Source organism: Arachis stenosperma, chromosome 10, assembly GCF_014773155.1.
Source record: "Arachis stenosperma cultivar V10309 chromosome 10, arast.V10309.gnm1.PFL2, whole genome shotgun sequence".
NCBI lineage: Eukaryota > Viridiplantae > Streptophyta > Magnoliopsida > Fabales > Fabaceae > Arachis > Arachis stenosperma.
Window position 1 is genome coordinate 33,136,768 of NC_080386.1, and position 17,543 is coordinate 33,154,310.

Below are 17,543 nucleotides of genomic sequence, written 5' to 3' on the forward strand. Positions count from 1 at the left end.
GGTACAGATGATATTCTGCTGGATGATGATGAGGACGAGGATGTGGAGCCGGACATCATTACCAATGATAGTGGTGATGACATAGCAGGGACTAATCCAGTTGGGGGAGGTGGAGCATCCAGTTTAGGGACTCAGTAGTACCTCCCGCACTTTTTAAACTTGGACTTGGATGCAATGAAACGGCAGGGGGATCCTGGCGAAGGTGTTGGTTTCAGTGCTAAAGACACACAGGATGCCGGAGGACTAGCGGAGTTTCAGGTTAGTCAGCAGTTTCAGGATAAAGAGGAGGCCGTGTTAAGTGTGAAGACCTACTGCATTCGACGCAGGGTTCAGTACAAAGTGGTGGAGTCTGATTATCGCAAGTACTATGGAAAGTGTAAGAAATTTGGCAACGGGTGTGCATGGTTGATCCGGATCAGTCTCTGGCAGCGTAGAGGTATTTGGGCAGTGCAGCGGTACAATGGACCGCATACTTGTCTTGCCACGTTGATATCGAGTGATCACAAGAGTCTTGATTATCATGTGATCTCTATATTCATACTGCCAATGGTTATAGCTGATGCTGCCGTGTGTATCAAGGTACTCCTGAACGCGACAGAGGCATGTTTCGGCTTTAGACTGACTTACAGAAGGGTTTGGTTGGCTAAGTAGAAGACCGTGGCACAGATTTACGGTTATTGGAATGAGTCATACAATGAGTTACCACGATGGGTAATAGGTGTCCAGATGACGATGCCGGTAGTATTGCAGTGTTGAGGACGAGTCCTGTGCGAGTGGGTGGGCAAGTGGATCAGCCGCACGCCTATTTCCACCGTCTATTTTGAACATTCCCACCATGTATTGAGGCCTTCCGACATTGCAAGCCTTTGATCAGCATTGATGGGACCCATTTGTACGGCAAATACGGGGGGACGTTGCTCGTTGCAATTGCTCAGGATGGGAATTCTAACATCCTGCCTGTTGCATTTGCATTTGTGGAGGGTCTGAGTCGTGGGCATTTTTTCTTCCCACCTCTGCCAGCACGTGACTCCTCAGCCAGGTATTCTAGTGATATCGAATCGGCACAATGGGATCAAGGCCACACTAGAGTCTCCCGATAGAGGTTGGGTACCACCCGCTGCCTATCACGCATTCCGTATTCAACATATGGCCACCAATTTCGCCCTGACCTTTAAGGGCAATGATGCACAAAGGCTTCTGGTGAACACGGCTTATGCTAAAATCGAGGTTGAATTTGACTACTGGTTAGATATTCTCTATTCCAAAGATCTTGTCATGTGTGATTGGGCTAACAGAATTGACTATGCGCTGTGGACGCAGCATCAGGATGAGGGGGGGAGATTCGGACATATGACGACGAACATATCTGAGTGTGTGAATTTGATACTGAAGGGGGTAAGGAACCTTCCAGTTTGTTCTCTAGTGAAGTCCACTTACGGGAGGCTGGTCGAGTTATTTGTTCACAAGGGAAGAGAGGCAGAAACCCAGTTGGAAACTGGACAGCAGTTTAGTCAGCATCTGGTGAAGGCGATAGAGGCAAATCTGAAGGCATCTCGGTGTTTCACAATGACTTTGTATAACAGGGATAGTTCTGAGTTTACTGTCGCCGAGACCACACCGACCGGGTCGTTCTCACTTGGTAGTTACAGAGTGTCACTCCGGTCCATAACATGTGATTGCGGATATTTTCAGGCACTTCATTATCCATGCTCGTATGCTTTAGCTTGTTGCACATTTTCACGACTGACTTGGCAGCCCTATGTGCATGAGGTGTATCCCCTTAGTTCGGTGTTTAGCCTGTACCAGATGGGATTCACTCCTCCGATCCCAGAGGGTTTTTGGCCATTGTACTATAGACCCACAGTCATACCCGATCCCAAGAGGCGTGCGACTGAAGAGCGTCCCAGGATCACAAGGAACCGGACTACCATGGGCGAGACAGACCCAAACAGACCCAAGCGACGTGAGTTGTGTAGATAGCCAGGACACACACGCAGGAGGTGTCCACAGGGCGTGGTCACTACTGGTACCGGTGTCGATGTCAAGTTGCTAGTTTTCTATTTGCGCTTAAGTATGTTAACATTATGTTCATCGTCAACTTTATTGAGTTTATGCATTATCGTGTTCGATGTGTCCAATGTTGTAGTTATTAGTAACTCGTGTTCATTTTCTACATATGTATGAGATCTTATTTTTTAAATAGTCACGTGATGGCAAATATGAGTGTTAACTCATACAATTAAAATTTAAAATACAGTATAAACAGAAAACAACTAAGTTATGAAAATTCAAGTTAACAACGAACTACAGATCGTAAAATAAAACAGTAACAAAATAGAAGCCAAACACAACACTAAATAACGCTAAATCAACTGAACACAAATTCACATGACTCATCCGAACAGATGCGACCCTGTGAAGCAGCGTCGATGCAGTTCGCAGGAGGCATTACACCAAGCAGCTCCTGTAATCACACCCAAGCTGGGCGACCGCCATGGATGTATCACTCAAACTCCGTCAGGCGTCCACTGACATACTGTCTATCGATCGGGAGCCCTAACTAGTACGCCACGTCCTGCAGTGTAATCGTACACTCTCCGAACGACATATGAAACGTATGCGTCTTCGGACGCCATCTTTCCACGAATGCACTCACCAACGGCTCATTCAGCCTAAACCAGACCTCGTTCAACCTCGCAAGATGGTATAAATCGGCCATCTGAAAGTACATCCTCTCATCCATCCGCATACCCTGCTGTCGTCTCATGCTACCGATACATCGATGAGGCTGCATAAACAACATAACAAATTGTCTCTCACCATCACAAACCATCATATCTAAATAACAATATCAACTAATGCATCTCTTAATCCAAGTAGTGCCCTAAACCCAACCAAATAACATTATGGGTACAAACTCAAAATTAATTTACGTATTCATCAAACTCGGCGTATCAAAAAATCAATTTAACATTAATAAAACAATTTTAAGTAACAACCCAAATCACAACATCGATTCCATTGAATAATCTTAATCTATATAAGTTTCACTACACATTATCTTCACTACCCCCCATCATTCTACTTATTCCCAAACCACTATCCGAATTAGAACTTGCTCAGTCAAACTTCTATATATTATTAAGCCATTAATCTAATTACTCTATCTAGTTTAACAGTTGTAATAATGACTATGATTAATACAGACAAAAAATATTAACGTAAAACATTTAATACCAATCTTGAAAAAAAATGTACACACTAACCTCTTTATTGATGACACCAGCAATATAGGCAACTCCATCCATGCGATAAAGACGGTTTGGATTATCCCCCATCACTTTTTTTTCTCAACTTTGACATTTTTGGCTGAGGATTTGGTGGGGCAGCCAAATGATTTGTGTTGTTCGAATGAGTCCAATTTGAACTCTATTTATAGGGATCCTTCTAGTAAATCTAATTAGCTCGTTTCGAATTACTATGGGTACCTAATTGTGGGTAAATCGAAACAGGGGGAGCCAAATTACTATGGGCTATACATGGCTATAAATCAAAACAAGGTGTTTCGAATTACTAGGGGTAATGGGCAAGCCTAAATCGAAACACCTTCATTAGATTTACTAGGAGATCATGCAAAATTGAATAAATTGAATACCACTGTTTCGATTTATGTGGAAACGTAAATCTTATCCATTTGTTTCGATTTATATAGAAATCAGCTCGGGATGATTCACGTAACGTTATTCACATTTAGTGATTTGCATAATATTGGGTGGAGGTTGGTTTATTTATGTGAATTACCCTTATCTTTTTAAGTATATTAATTTTTTTATACTTTTATAGTATATTTTTTATATAATATATTTTTAGCATTCTATTTTAGAATGTTATAATTTTTTTAATATTTTAATAAAATTAATATTTATTTATTAAATTAAAAATAACATATAAAAATTGACAAAATATACTTTATATTAAAAATAAAAATAATATATGAATAAATCAAAAATTTTTTTCTAGTACTCTCCCTAAGTTTTCTCAATAATTTTATTTTTATTATTGTTTTGACTTTTAACTTTTCACTAGTTATGATTTTACTATTACTTATGGTTAATTTTTTTATTTAATTTATCATTTTTAATAGGAATAATAATACATACTATACAAAATTAGAATAATAAACAGTGCATAAGAATTACACTGATAAATTTTACAATGTCTATTATTTTGGACTATAAATTATTATTACGAATGACTCTATTATTATGTATGGTCAGTTTTTTATTTTCTTTGTCCTTTTTAATAGGATCAATAATTCATATTATAAAAAAATTACAATAAGAAATTTAATAAAAGAAAAAAATGAAAATATGAAAGGGAGTACTAAAAATGATTAAAAATTTGAAATATTTACATTAGAAGTGACTGAAACAAATCGAAATTTTTTTATCGAAAAAACTATTGAAACCAATAAGGACTAGACAAACCAAAAGGTGTGAACGCAGAAACCACAATATTTTGCTTCAGGTGAACACGCATCTAGGATAGAAAATCACGTCTGTGTTCAACGTAAAAAAAAAATTACCAAACACAAAAAGACAGCGCTCAAGAAACTTAAACGCACTTTTCTCCTCCCGCAATGCTAAACCAAACACACCCGAGTGTAAAACTCGATCAAACCGTAATTAAATAAGTAATTAATTAAATATGGGAAAAAATTATTGAAAAATTTAGCAATTGTAATTTGAAAATTTAAAGATGATATTTGGACTCAGAGAATTTTTTTCGAGTCGGAAAAATAGTTTTCTACGTAAAAATGTGCACTGAAAATTTGACTGGCAGTACCGACTTAGATTTGTCCATTACTGTGCCTGAGAAAATTAATTATGAGTGAAAAATTTAAAAAGTTAAAATTCATATTTGAGAAGGTAAAAACAATTAAAACGCTAATCTTAAAGGTTTTGGCCCAAAGTTGGGTCAAACGGGCCATATACGTGAATCAGACCCAAGTTGAGCTCAAACCTAGCATATATAAACCCTTACTAATTGCCATTTCAGCAACTATACCACCATTTGTAGTGTTTCATGATGAAAATTGAAAGAGAAGGAAAATGAGAGTGAAACCCTGGCTCCCAAACACTCAAATCACCATAACTTGTGATTTTGTACTTTGATTGCTGCACCGTTTGCGGCCACGCGAGCCCTTTCTCATCTTTTATAATTCTATCTAAAGAAATTAGTAAGAATCTCGAGTTCTCATACCCTATTTTCATAGTTCATGATAAATTCAAATTTAAACTTTGGGTATTGAGAAATTTTGTGGTTTTGGTTGTTTAGAGGTGTTTTAGTATGAGCTATTGGTGAGTTTCATCAACTATTCCTGTGGGTTAAGGTAAGGGATCCTCAAACTCTAGTGATTCATGAAATTTTAAGAACCATAGATTGATATATGTATGAAGTTATGCATGTTAGATCATTGAGTGATTTTAGTACGCTTTGAGAACTTAAAACTTGCTTGTGGAACTGTTAGGTGAGCCTTGGAGCTAAGGCTTGGTGAAAATTCACAAGTGAGGAGCTTAGTTTTGACTTTCAAGAGGTACAGTTTAAGTTTTATTTAAATACCGTATAATGTAGTATGAAATTCTAGGCTAGATGCCCCTAGGATTAGGGTTAAATTACATATTTGGTTGGAATTGATATGTGTAGTTGATATGTTATTGTAATTGATGATTTGGATGAGGATTGTGTAATTATGGATAGTTGATGTGCTGTTAAAATTGATGTTGGATGGTGAATTGTATTTTTGTAAGTTATATATATATATATATATATATATATATATATATATATATATATATAGATAATACCATATTAATAATAAAAATATTTAAATTAATAAGAAATAGAATACTAAAAAGTACTGTTAATAGGATAATAAAATCTAATAAACCAATAATGAACTAAATATTAATACTCACTTGATGATGGAGTAATATGAATTTGTATTATAATTCAGAGGCTTGAACCAAAATGTAAAGGATGAAACTTTTTAATACAAAGATTGCAATGAAAGCTTAAAAGTGTTTCAGAGTATGAGAGGATGTGTGTAAAATTGCAGATGATCTACAACCCCCTCCCCCTCCCCTTTTATAGTGGGATATGCCCTTTATTATTTTACATTTTAATCCCTGGTTTTGCTAATCTGTTTGCTCTTTTCGTGGGCTGATTCAGAGACTCTGTCTTTGAGTTAATGTCTTCTGTTCTAGTTTTTTGAAAACTGGTAGTTGGTTTTGTTTTTTTGGCTGTAATTCTGTTAGAATCCTGCTAATGAATTTTGTTCTTTTCTGCATGCGATACTTTTGTTGCTTTCTGAGATTGTCTTGACACATTCTCTCTCGAATTTGTACAAGTGTCTGTTTTCTGATTTTGGGACTCTTTTTTTTTACTCTTTAAATGGATCTTGGGTATCTAGTATGTATAGTCCTGGGCTGGACTGGACTTCTTCATCTTCGTCTGCTGGTTCTGCTTTTATTGCTTTTAGAAAATTATGGATCTCTTCTTCTGAGGTGGTCGCTGCAAGGGCCGCTATCATTTGTTTTTTATGGGCTATAAAGCGAGTTTTTTTTGAATGATATTTTTTCTAACCCTGAACTGTGGCTTGGGGGTTCTGCTCTTTTTTAGGATATGGTCATCCAATTATCAATTGCTCTTTTACTAATTAAGTTCTTTTACTAATTCAGTTCAAGTCAAATTTATTCTACCATTTCACTTTTATGTTTCTAATTAAATATTGTACGCTTGGAGTGTCTTCATATCCTGCAGAATCATATTCCTAGGTCATTATTCAGCATATTCCCATAGTGGAACTAAAGGAAATCAACTTATATCTATCCAAAAATGATGTTTTGTTTTTGAAATATTCATAAGCCATGCTGGCTTCTTTTGGAAAAATCGCTTCTATTGGTCCAAACTCTTGAAACGATATCTGGAACCATTTGGAAAACTGTAGAGAAATCCCTTTTCAAAACCATATGAACCAAGAGTGGGGATTTGGAAAAAGATACAGGGTGTTCCACCAGACATCTATATAATCATAATAGGAGTAGTGTTGTGGTTCAAATTTTTTAGTAAAACTTTTACAATGAAAGGGAGGTTTTTCCCATTCTGATAATGTTATTACTTTCATAATCTTAATTTTTGAGAATATGATATCCTTTGTGGTCGGATCTTTATTATGAGTTAATTCAATGGATCCTGTGTCTACTAAGATAAATTCATAAAAGGTTTGGATTTTTTGGATGTTTGTTGGAGGGTAATGGAAAGTATTTGGAAAAACTGTTTTATAAAGGGTTCTTCTATCCATCTTAAACCACTCTTTCTCTAAAGCCATTATTTTTTGAGGTATTGGTTTTTCATGGTAAGAATGTTCTTTAGATAATGGTTTAGTTTTAAACAAATTTGATGGCTGCAATAATGTATATCTATTAACTGTAGGGACCTCATATAAGCTTTTAGTTGATGCTGATGATTTTTCACTTTTAGCAACCTGTGACATCGTCAAGGGTTTAATAGATAATTTTTTACCTTGTATTGAAGTTGCTGGTTGGTCAAGAGGTTGACCATAATTTTCACTGCTTGCTTGTTAGAAAATTAGGTAATGCATTTGATTCTCCTTTAATATGCTCAATAGAAAAATCAAAGCATGATAATATAGCTTGCCATCTAGCAAATATTTGTTTAGAAACTAGATTTTTAACATCATTCTTTAATACACTAGGAGCTGCTTTGCAATCAGTTCTGATCAAGAAGGTTTTATTGAACAAATCTTCCTGAAAACGTGAAACACATAGGACAATGGCTAATATTTCTTTTTTAATGGTAGCATATTTTTTTTTTGACTGAATTCCATACACCCGAATGATATTTATCTATTTGTTCTTTTGAGGAGTTTGAAAGGACTTGTTTAAGTATTTCTCCATACCCTACTTCTGAAGCATCTATTTCTACTATTAGACTTGCCTTAGAGTCTGGTATACTCAAACAAGGAATCTCTTTTACTAAATATTTAATTTTTTGAACTATTTTAGACATGTCTTCTGTCCAAGGAGGAGGCTGTTTTCTTAGTCTTTTATATAAAGGCTCACATAAAGTTCTTTTTCCTGGTAGAAATTCGGCTAAATAATTAAGATATCCTAAGAATCTTTGTAATTGTTTCTTGTCAATAATTTCATTAGGAAATTTTTCTGCAAATTCAACAGATCTCTTAATCGGAGTAATTATTTCTTGAAAAATTTCATATCCTAGAAACCTTACTCTTGTTATAAATATGTTCATTTTCTTTTCAAATAGGACAAGAACATTTTCCTTTATAATATTAATAAATTTTTCTAGATGCTGAATATGTTGGTTTATTCTTTTAGAGTATACAAGAACATCGTCTAAGTAGACTATGGTAAAATCTACATATGAATAAAAAATATTATTCATAATTTCTTGAAATTCACTTGGTGCATTTTTTAATCCTTGGGGCATTACATTCTATTCATAATGTCCAAAGAGTAATATAAAAGCAGTTTTATATTGGTCTTCTTCTTTTACTGATATTTGATAATATCCGGATTTTAAATCAAATTTAGAGAATATAGTAGCCTTAGTCTTTTAATTAAGTCATTTTTATTTGGTAAGGGATATCTTATCTATTTTAAGGTTTTATTTAAAGGCTTATAATTAATTACTAACCTTGGAGCTCCTCTTTCGATTTATGAAGCTTTCATTACATAGAATCCTATGCAACTCCAAGGAGATTTTGATGGCCTGATTAGTCCTTTATCCAAGTATTCCTGGATTTTTTTTTTACAATATGTCAATAATTCTTTGTTTATTTGTATCGGTTTGGTTTTAGTAGGGATATCTTTTTCATTAAAATCATCTTCATAGGATAGAGATATTTCATGTAATTTTCTATAATGAAAAGCTTTTGGGTTTAGGCTGCACAAGTCCTTTTTTTATCCTATCTTCTATCTCTTTTATTAGAGTCTGAATTTTTTAACTTTCTAATTGTTGTTCTATTTTCTTATGTACAATTTCTTGGTTCAGAAGACTAACTTGTTTCTTTTTTCTTTCTATTATATTGATTTGTGAAGTAGCCATTTGTTGTAGTAAATTTAGTTCCTTTCTTTTGGATTTTTGTATAAATTCAAATAGAATAGGTTGTTTTGGTATACAATAGGTGGTTACACCATCTATATCTACCGTAAAAGGGTATAATAGCAGAGTAAAGAGGTTTTCTAATATAACTTGTTGAGATATTATTTTTGCTAGGAAAAAGGTAGTTGAAAAGCATACACTTACTTTATAAATTTTTGCTTTAGAAGTCTTATAGTTTATAGTCATTTTGTCATTTTCTGCTTTGACAATAGTTTCAGTTATTTTTTCATAGTACTTGATAGGTATTAATCCTTCTTGGATACAATTTACATCTGCCCCTGAGTCTATCATAGTCATAAATTTAATTTCTCTGTTCTGATTACTATGACTATAGGGGTATACCCTTTCTGGTTAATTAATAATGATAATTCATTAATATAATTAATTGGATTTATAATTTTTTCTTCTTCTTCTCTTATTGATTCTAATTTTTCTTTTTCTTTTTGTAATCTTACTATGTTTTCTCCTTCTAATTTTAGTATTCTATAATCAAGAGATATATTTTGTTGTTTTAATTCAGAAATTTCGGATTTTAACATTTTTATCTCTTCTTGTAAATGTTTTAAAGAAGTTTCTTCTTTAGGTGTTCTAAACTTATTATATATTTCCTTAATTTCTACTGGCCTTATTTCTTCTTTAGATTTTTCTTCGTTCCTGATTAGATCATTTAATTGAAATAAGAATTCATCTTTTAAGGGAGAATCTCCTAATTTATCTATTATAGAAATTAAAGTGTTTGTTTATTCTCTACTTAAGGTATTGATTGACTTTTGAGTTCTCGTAGTTACATTTAAAGATTTTATACAACTATCACAGTTACATATTCCTGGTCCTAGACACGAATCTTCCTCTATTTCAGAAGGCTCTGAGGAAGATGGTATGTCTAACTGTTGTATAAAATTTTCTGAATCATCAGAAGAATATTCTTTTTCCATTTCGGTTTCTGATTCACTGTCAATTAGTATAGCCGCTAAAGCTTTTCTTACTTCTTCATTACTAATTTTGTTTATTTTTTCTTCTATTTTGCAGTTATTAGCATAATGAGCTACCTTTTTACACTTCCAACAAACTATTTGTTTCTTGTTACTTTTCTTTTGATTATTCCATTTTTTTCCTATAATTTTCTTTTGGCTTATTTCTTGCTGTATAAGATTCTTTCGATTGATACCTATGCCTATTCCCATAAGTTTTTGTATTTCTTCTCTTAATGACACTATTTTGATTGCTAGGTGATTTTTCAGTTGTAACACCATATTGTTGACAAAAGTTTTCTAATTCTCGTTTATTACTAATATTTTCTTTTCGCATTTTCTCTTGTAATCCAGTGTCAGTGCATATTTCTACTCCGATTTGTACTACTACATTATGTATTTGGCCAAAAGTTAGGCCTTCATATGGTATTTGAGTACCAAATAAAGATTGTAGTTTTTGTAAAACTTTTTTTGAAAAGAGTTTGGGTAGGACAGCTATAAATCTTTCTTTCCAAAAAGGGACTGCTGCATCATCTCTCGTCATAACTTTAGAAATAAAAACATCTTTATTCCACTGGTAGTCAGACATTGTATGGCACCGTAAGTTCATTAGTTGAGTTCCTATTCTATCTTTAAAAATATTTGGGTCTCCTAGAAAGTTTTTTATAATTGTAAAAATTAAGGTTGCTGTGGTGTCTTGTGATTGGTCTTCTAGTTTTATACTACTTAAGATTAATTCTCTTTCTGGTATAGTTAAAAGAGCATCAACAAAAAGGTAATAATTTTATTCATATAGGACTTATCCAAGTAGCCACTGATGAGCGGATAATTTATACGCTTTTTGGCATTATTTTTAGGTAGTTTCTAGTAGGATCTAGCTACTTTTAGGGATGTTTTTATTAGTTTCTATGAAAAATTTACATTTCTGGACTTTACTATGATTTTGTGTATTTTTCTATGATTTCAAATATTTTCTGGCTGAAATTGAGGGACCTGAGCAAAAATCTGATTCAGGCTGAAAAAGGACTGCTGATGCTGTTGGATTCTGACCTCCCTGCACTCGAAATGGATTTTCTGGAGCTATAGAACTTCAAATGGCGCGCTCTCAATGGCATTGGAAAGTAGACATCCAGGCCTTTCTAGCAATATATAATGGTCCATACTTTTTTCGAGCTTAGACGACGCAAACTGGCGTTCAACGCCAATTCCATGCTGCATTCTGGAGTAAAACGCCAGAAACACGTCACAAACCAGAGTTAAACGCCAAAAACTCATTACAACTTGGTGTTTAACTCCAAGAGAAGCCTCTGTATGTGTAAATCTCAAGCTCAGCCCAAGCACACACCAAGTGGGCCCCGGAAGTGGATTTCTGCACTTAGAATTATTTCTGTAAACCCTAGTAGCTAGTCTAGTATAAGTAAGACATTTTACTATTGTATTTTTCATATTTGGTCTCAATTTTAATCAATTGTTCATCTTAAGAGACTATTGATCATTTTTTGGAGACTAGCCATTCGGCCATGCCTGGACCATCACTTATGTATTTTCAACAGTGGAGTTTCTACACACCATAGATTAAGGGTGTGGAGCTCTACTGTACCTCGAGTTTTAATGCAATTACTATTATTTTCTATTCAATTCAGCTTATTCTTGTTCTAAGATATTCATTGCACTTCAACATGATGAATGTGATGATCCGTGACACTCATCATCATTCTCACCTATGAACGCGTGACTGACAACCACTTCCGTTCTACCTTAGAACGAGCGAGTATCTCTTGGATTCCTTAATCAGAGTCTTCGTGGTATAAGCTAGAACCCTTTGGCGGCCATTCTTGAGAATCCGGAAAGTCTAAACCTTGTCTGTGGTATTTCGAGTAGGATTCAGGGATTGAATGACTGTGACGAGCTTCAAACTCGCGATTGTTGGGCGTAGTGACAGACGCAAAAGAATCAATGGATTCTATTCCGACATGATCAAGAACTGACAGATGATTAGCCGTGCTAAGACAAGAGCATTTGGACCATTTTTACTTAGAGGATGGAAAGTAGCCATTGACAACGGTGATGCCTTACATATAGCTTGCCATGGAAAGGAGTATGAAGGATTGAAGGAAGGCAGTAGGAAAGCAGAGATTCAACAGGAACAAAGCAGCTCCATACACTTATCTGAAATTTCCACCAATGATTTACATAAGTATCTCTATCTTTATTTTATGCTTTATTTATTATTATTTTTGAAAACCATTATAATAATTTGAATCCGCCTAACTGAGATTTACAAGATGACCATAGCTTGCTTCATACCAACAATCTCCGTGGGATCGACCCTTACTCACGTAAGGTTTATTACTTGGACGACCTAGTGTACTTGCTGGTTAGTTGTGCGAAGTTGTGAAGAATGTGAGTGAACCATAGTAGTGTGCACCAAGTTTTTGGAGCCATTACTAAGAATTGTTCGAGTTATAAAAAGTGTAAATCACAATTTTGCCTATCAGCCGCCAAACCTAACTTTAGACTAGGAATTAACATACCTATCTTAATGGTATTACGGGACACAAGGTTTAAAAAATTTAGAGACTCACTAATAGCTATATTAGAAAGTAATTGTCATGATGGCCTTGTATTTTTTAATTGTTATCCAAATTTTTTCATGAGTCTTAAAAATAAATACACCTCTAAAGCTCTCAAATTATATATTAAAACACCTAAAGACATCATTGATGAAAAATATGATCCTTTTGAAGTAATTTATAGAATATATTATAAAATTACAAGGGTAAATTATAAATTTAGGGCTAGAAGAGAATCATCAAAAGAAAAAACTATTATTATTCATACTAATTTACAAAGGTCTTTTGTTCAAACACCTAAAAAACTTCTACATGAAGAACTAATGGAGAATATCCCTGAAGAATGGATTTAGAAGATATAGTAGAAGAAGACAAAATAGAAAATACCGAAATTAAGAACATTATTAGAGAAGGTCCAAATATTAGACTAAGAATGAATAGGTCTCATTCAGTTAGAATACCAAATTACCAAAATAAAGAAGAAATTTCACCAAGACATTCTATAGATAATTCTGTCATAAACGATGGAGTTATAGGAATAAATAACAATAGATCACATATAGCAACTCCTTTATATGGAACAAAAAATAATTATTCGCCAACCACCTCTCAAATCCTAGGAGTTAAAATAAAAGAAGAACCTTTTGAGATTGATAAAAATTGGATTAGTAAAGATTTTTATGCAGAATATAATACAGGATTAAGAAAATGGTATTTTGCTAGATATTCTGAAAAGAAAATTATAGAAATAAGAAAAGACTTATATGATTACTTAATAAAAAATAAAATCAATTCATATTTCTTCTACTGGTTAAAAAATTACTTTCATGATTTCAAAAAAAAAAATTTGTCCTTTAACTAAGACAACCACTATTTGAAAAATGAGTACAGGACAAACCGTAAAATTCCAATATCCACCAAAAGAAACCATAAAACTACAGGTAGGACACAATTTAGAACTAGAAGCCACCCCATATAAAGATAGTAGAATAGAAGAAAATGTAGACAAAAGAGATATTAAAAAGGTACATCAACAACTTAACTACACCAATACAGTCCTAGATATTATGAAAAACCAGTTAGAAAGAATTGAACATAAACATGAATAATTTAAGCCCATAGAAGAACCTATATATAAGTTTCAAAGTCCTAATATAATCAAACTTAGAACAAATGTGAAAGTAGACATTGATGAGTTAAAAGAAAAACTTAAGTGTACAAGTCTAGAAAAAACAGTTGTTAATACAATAGAAATTAACAAAATGACACATAAGAATCAGTATTATCCAAAGATAAGAAATTATTATCCAAGACCAACCTCGGCTGACGTAAGCCTTGAAGAAAGAACATAACTAGTATAAAATTATTTTACCGGATCCGAATTAGTAGAATGGAATTTAGATGGTTTAAGTGAACAAGCCATTTTAGATCTAATGTGTAGTATGACTATGGTAGCAACTGCTTATAAGGAAAAACGAGCTACTAATAGAGAAGAGGCAGTCATGATTACACAAGGGTTCACTGGGCAATTAAAAGGATGGTGGGATAACATTTTAACTATACCAAAAAGAGAATTAATCTTAAGTAGTATAAAACCAAAAGACCAATCACAAGACGCCACATCAACCTTAATTTTTACAATTATAAAAACTTTCCAAGAGACCCAAATATTTTTAAAGATAGAATATGTACTCAACTAATGAACTTACGATGCCCTACAATGTCTTAAAAGGAAATTGGTGCACGAAATTGCAATCACACTTTTGCAATCCCGCACAACTAACCAGCAAGTGCACTGGGTCGTCCAAGTAATACCTTACGTGAGTAAGGATCGATCCCACGGAGATTGTCGGCTTGAAGCAAGCTATGGTTATCTTGTAACTCTTAGTCAGGATATCAAAAATTATCAGGATTGATTGTGAAAAGCAAAAGATCATAAAATAAGTACTTGTTTGCAGTAATTGGGAACAGGTTGAGGTTTTGGAGATGCTCTGTCTTCTGAACCTCTGCTTTCCTACTGTCTTCTTCTTCAAGCACGCAAGGCTCCTTCCATGGCAAGCTGTATGTAGGGTTTCACCGTTGTCAATGGCTACCTCCTATCCTCTCAGTGGAAATGTTCAACGCACCCTGTCACGGCACGGCTATCCAGCTGTCGGTTCTCGATCATGTCGGAATAGAATCCAGTGATTCTTTTGCGTCTGTCACTAACGCCCCACAATCGCGAGTTTGAAGCTCGTCACAGTCATTCAATCATTGAATCCTACTCAGAATACCACAGACAAGGTTTAGACCTTCCGGATTCTCTTGAATGCCGCCATCAATTCTAGCTTATACCACGAAGATTCTGATTAAGGAATCCAAGAGATATCGACTCAATCTAAGGTAGAACGGAGGTGGTTGTCAAGCACGCGTTCATAGTTGAGAATATGATGAGTGTCACGGATCATCACATTCATCCGGGTTAAGAACAAGTGATATCTTAGAACGGAAGCAAGCATGATTGAATAAGAAACAGTAGTAATTGCATTAATCCATCAAGACACAGCAGAGCTCCTCACCCCCAACCATGGGGTTTAGAGACTCATGCTGTAGAAGATACAATGAGAAATGTGTAAAGTGTCATGAGGTACAGATACAATGTCAAAAGATCCTATTAATAGTGAACTAGTAACCTAGGGTTTACAGAAATGAGTAAATGACAGAAAAATCCACTTCCGGGCCTACTTGGTGTGTGCTTGGGCTGAGCATTGAAGTATTTTCGTGTAGAGACTCTTCCTGGAGTTAAACGCCAGCTTTTATGCCAGTTTGGGCGTTTAACTTCAATTTTTATGCCAGTTCCAGCGTTAAACGCTGGAAATTCTGAAGCTGATTTGCAATGCCGGTTTGGGCCATCAAATCTCGGGCAAAGTATGGACTATTATACATTGCTGAAAAGCCCAGGATGTCTACTTTCCAAAGCCATTAAGAGCGCGCCAATTGGGCTTCTGTAGCTCCAAAAAATCCACTTCGAGTGCAGGGAGGTCAGAATCCAACAGCATCTGCAGTCCTTTTCCGTCTCTGAATCAGATTTTTGCTCAAGTCCCTCAATTTCAGCCAGAAAATACCTGAAATTACAGAAAAACACACAAACTCATAGTAAAGTCCAGAAAAGTGAATTTTAATTAAAAACTAATAAAAATATACTAAAAACTAACTAAATCATACTAAAAATATATTAAAAACAATGCCAAAAAGCGTACAAATTATCCGCTCATCACAACACTAAACTTAAATTGTTGCTTGTCCCCAAGCAACTGAAAATCAAATAAGATAAAAAGAAGAGAATATGCAATGAATTCTAAAAACATCTATGAAGATCAGTATTAATTAGATGAGCGGGGCTTTTAGCTTTTTGCCTTTGAACAGTTTTGGCATCTCACTCTATCCTTTGAAATTCAGAATGATTGGCTTCTATAGGAACTCAGAATCCAGATAGTGTTATTGATTCTCCTAGTTAAGTATGATGATTCTTGAACACAGCTACTTTATGAGTCTTGGCCGTGGCCCAAAGCACTCTGTCTTCCAGTATTACCACCGGATACATACATGCCACAGACACATAATTGGGTGAACCTTTTCAGATTATGACTCAGCTTTGCTAGAGTCCCCAATTAGAGGTGTCCAGGGTTCTTAAGCACACTCTTTTTGCCTTGGATCACAACTTTATTTCTTTCTTTTTCTTTCTCTTTTTTTTCCCTTTTTTTCGTTTTTTTTTTCTTTTTCTTTTTTTTTTCGCTTCCATTTCTTTTTTTTGTATTCATTGCTTTTTCTTGCTTCAAGAATCATTTTTATGATTTTTCAGATCCTCAGTAACATGTCTCCTTTTTCATCATTCTTTCAAGAGCCAACCAATCATGAACAACAAATTCAAAAGACATATGCACTGTTTAAGCATACATTCAGAAAACAAAAGTATTGCCACCACATCAAAATAATTAATCTGTTATAAAATTCAAAATTCATGCAATTCTTCTCTTTTTCAATTAAGAATATTTTTCATTTAAGAAAGGTGATGGATTCATAGGACATTCATAACTTTAAGGCATAGACACTAAGACACTAATGATCACAAGACACAAACATGGATAAACATAAGCATGAAATTTGAAAAACAAGAAAATAAAGAACAAGGAAATTAAAGAATGGGTCCACCTTAGTGATGGCGGCTTGTTCTTCCTCTTGAAGATCTTATGGAGTGCTTGAGCTCCTCAATGTCTCTTCCTTGCTTTTGTTGCTCCTCTCTCATGATTCTATGATCTTCTTTAATTTCATGGAGGAGGATGGAATGTTCTTGGTGCTCCACCCTTAGTTGTCCCATGTTGGAACTCAATTCTACTAGGGAGGTGTTAATTTGCTCCCAATAGTTTTGTGGAGGAAAGTGCATCCCTTGAGATGAATTTCTCCATCTCCCATGGCTCGGAGGTGGAAGCTTTTGGCTTCCCTTTCCTCTTTCTAGAGGTTTCTCCGGCCTTAGGTGCCATAAATGGTTATGGAGAAACAAAAAACAACGCTTTTACCACACCAAACTTAGAAGGTTTGCTTGTCCTCGACCAAAAGAGGAACGAAGAGAGAGAGTAGTGGGGTAGGTGGGGATCCTGTGGGATCCACAGATCCTGAGGTGTCAAGGATAATTCATCCCTGCACCAAGTGGCGAGCAAAAATGCTCTTTCTGCCAATCCTGGCGTTAAACGCCGGGCTGGTACCCATTTCTGGCGTTTAACGCCAGCTTGGTGCCCATTCCTGGTGTTTAACG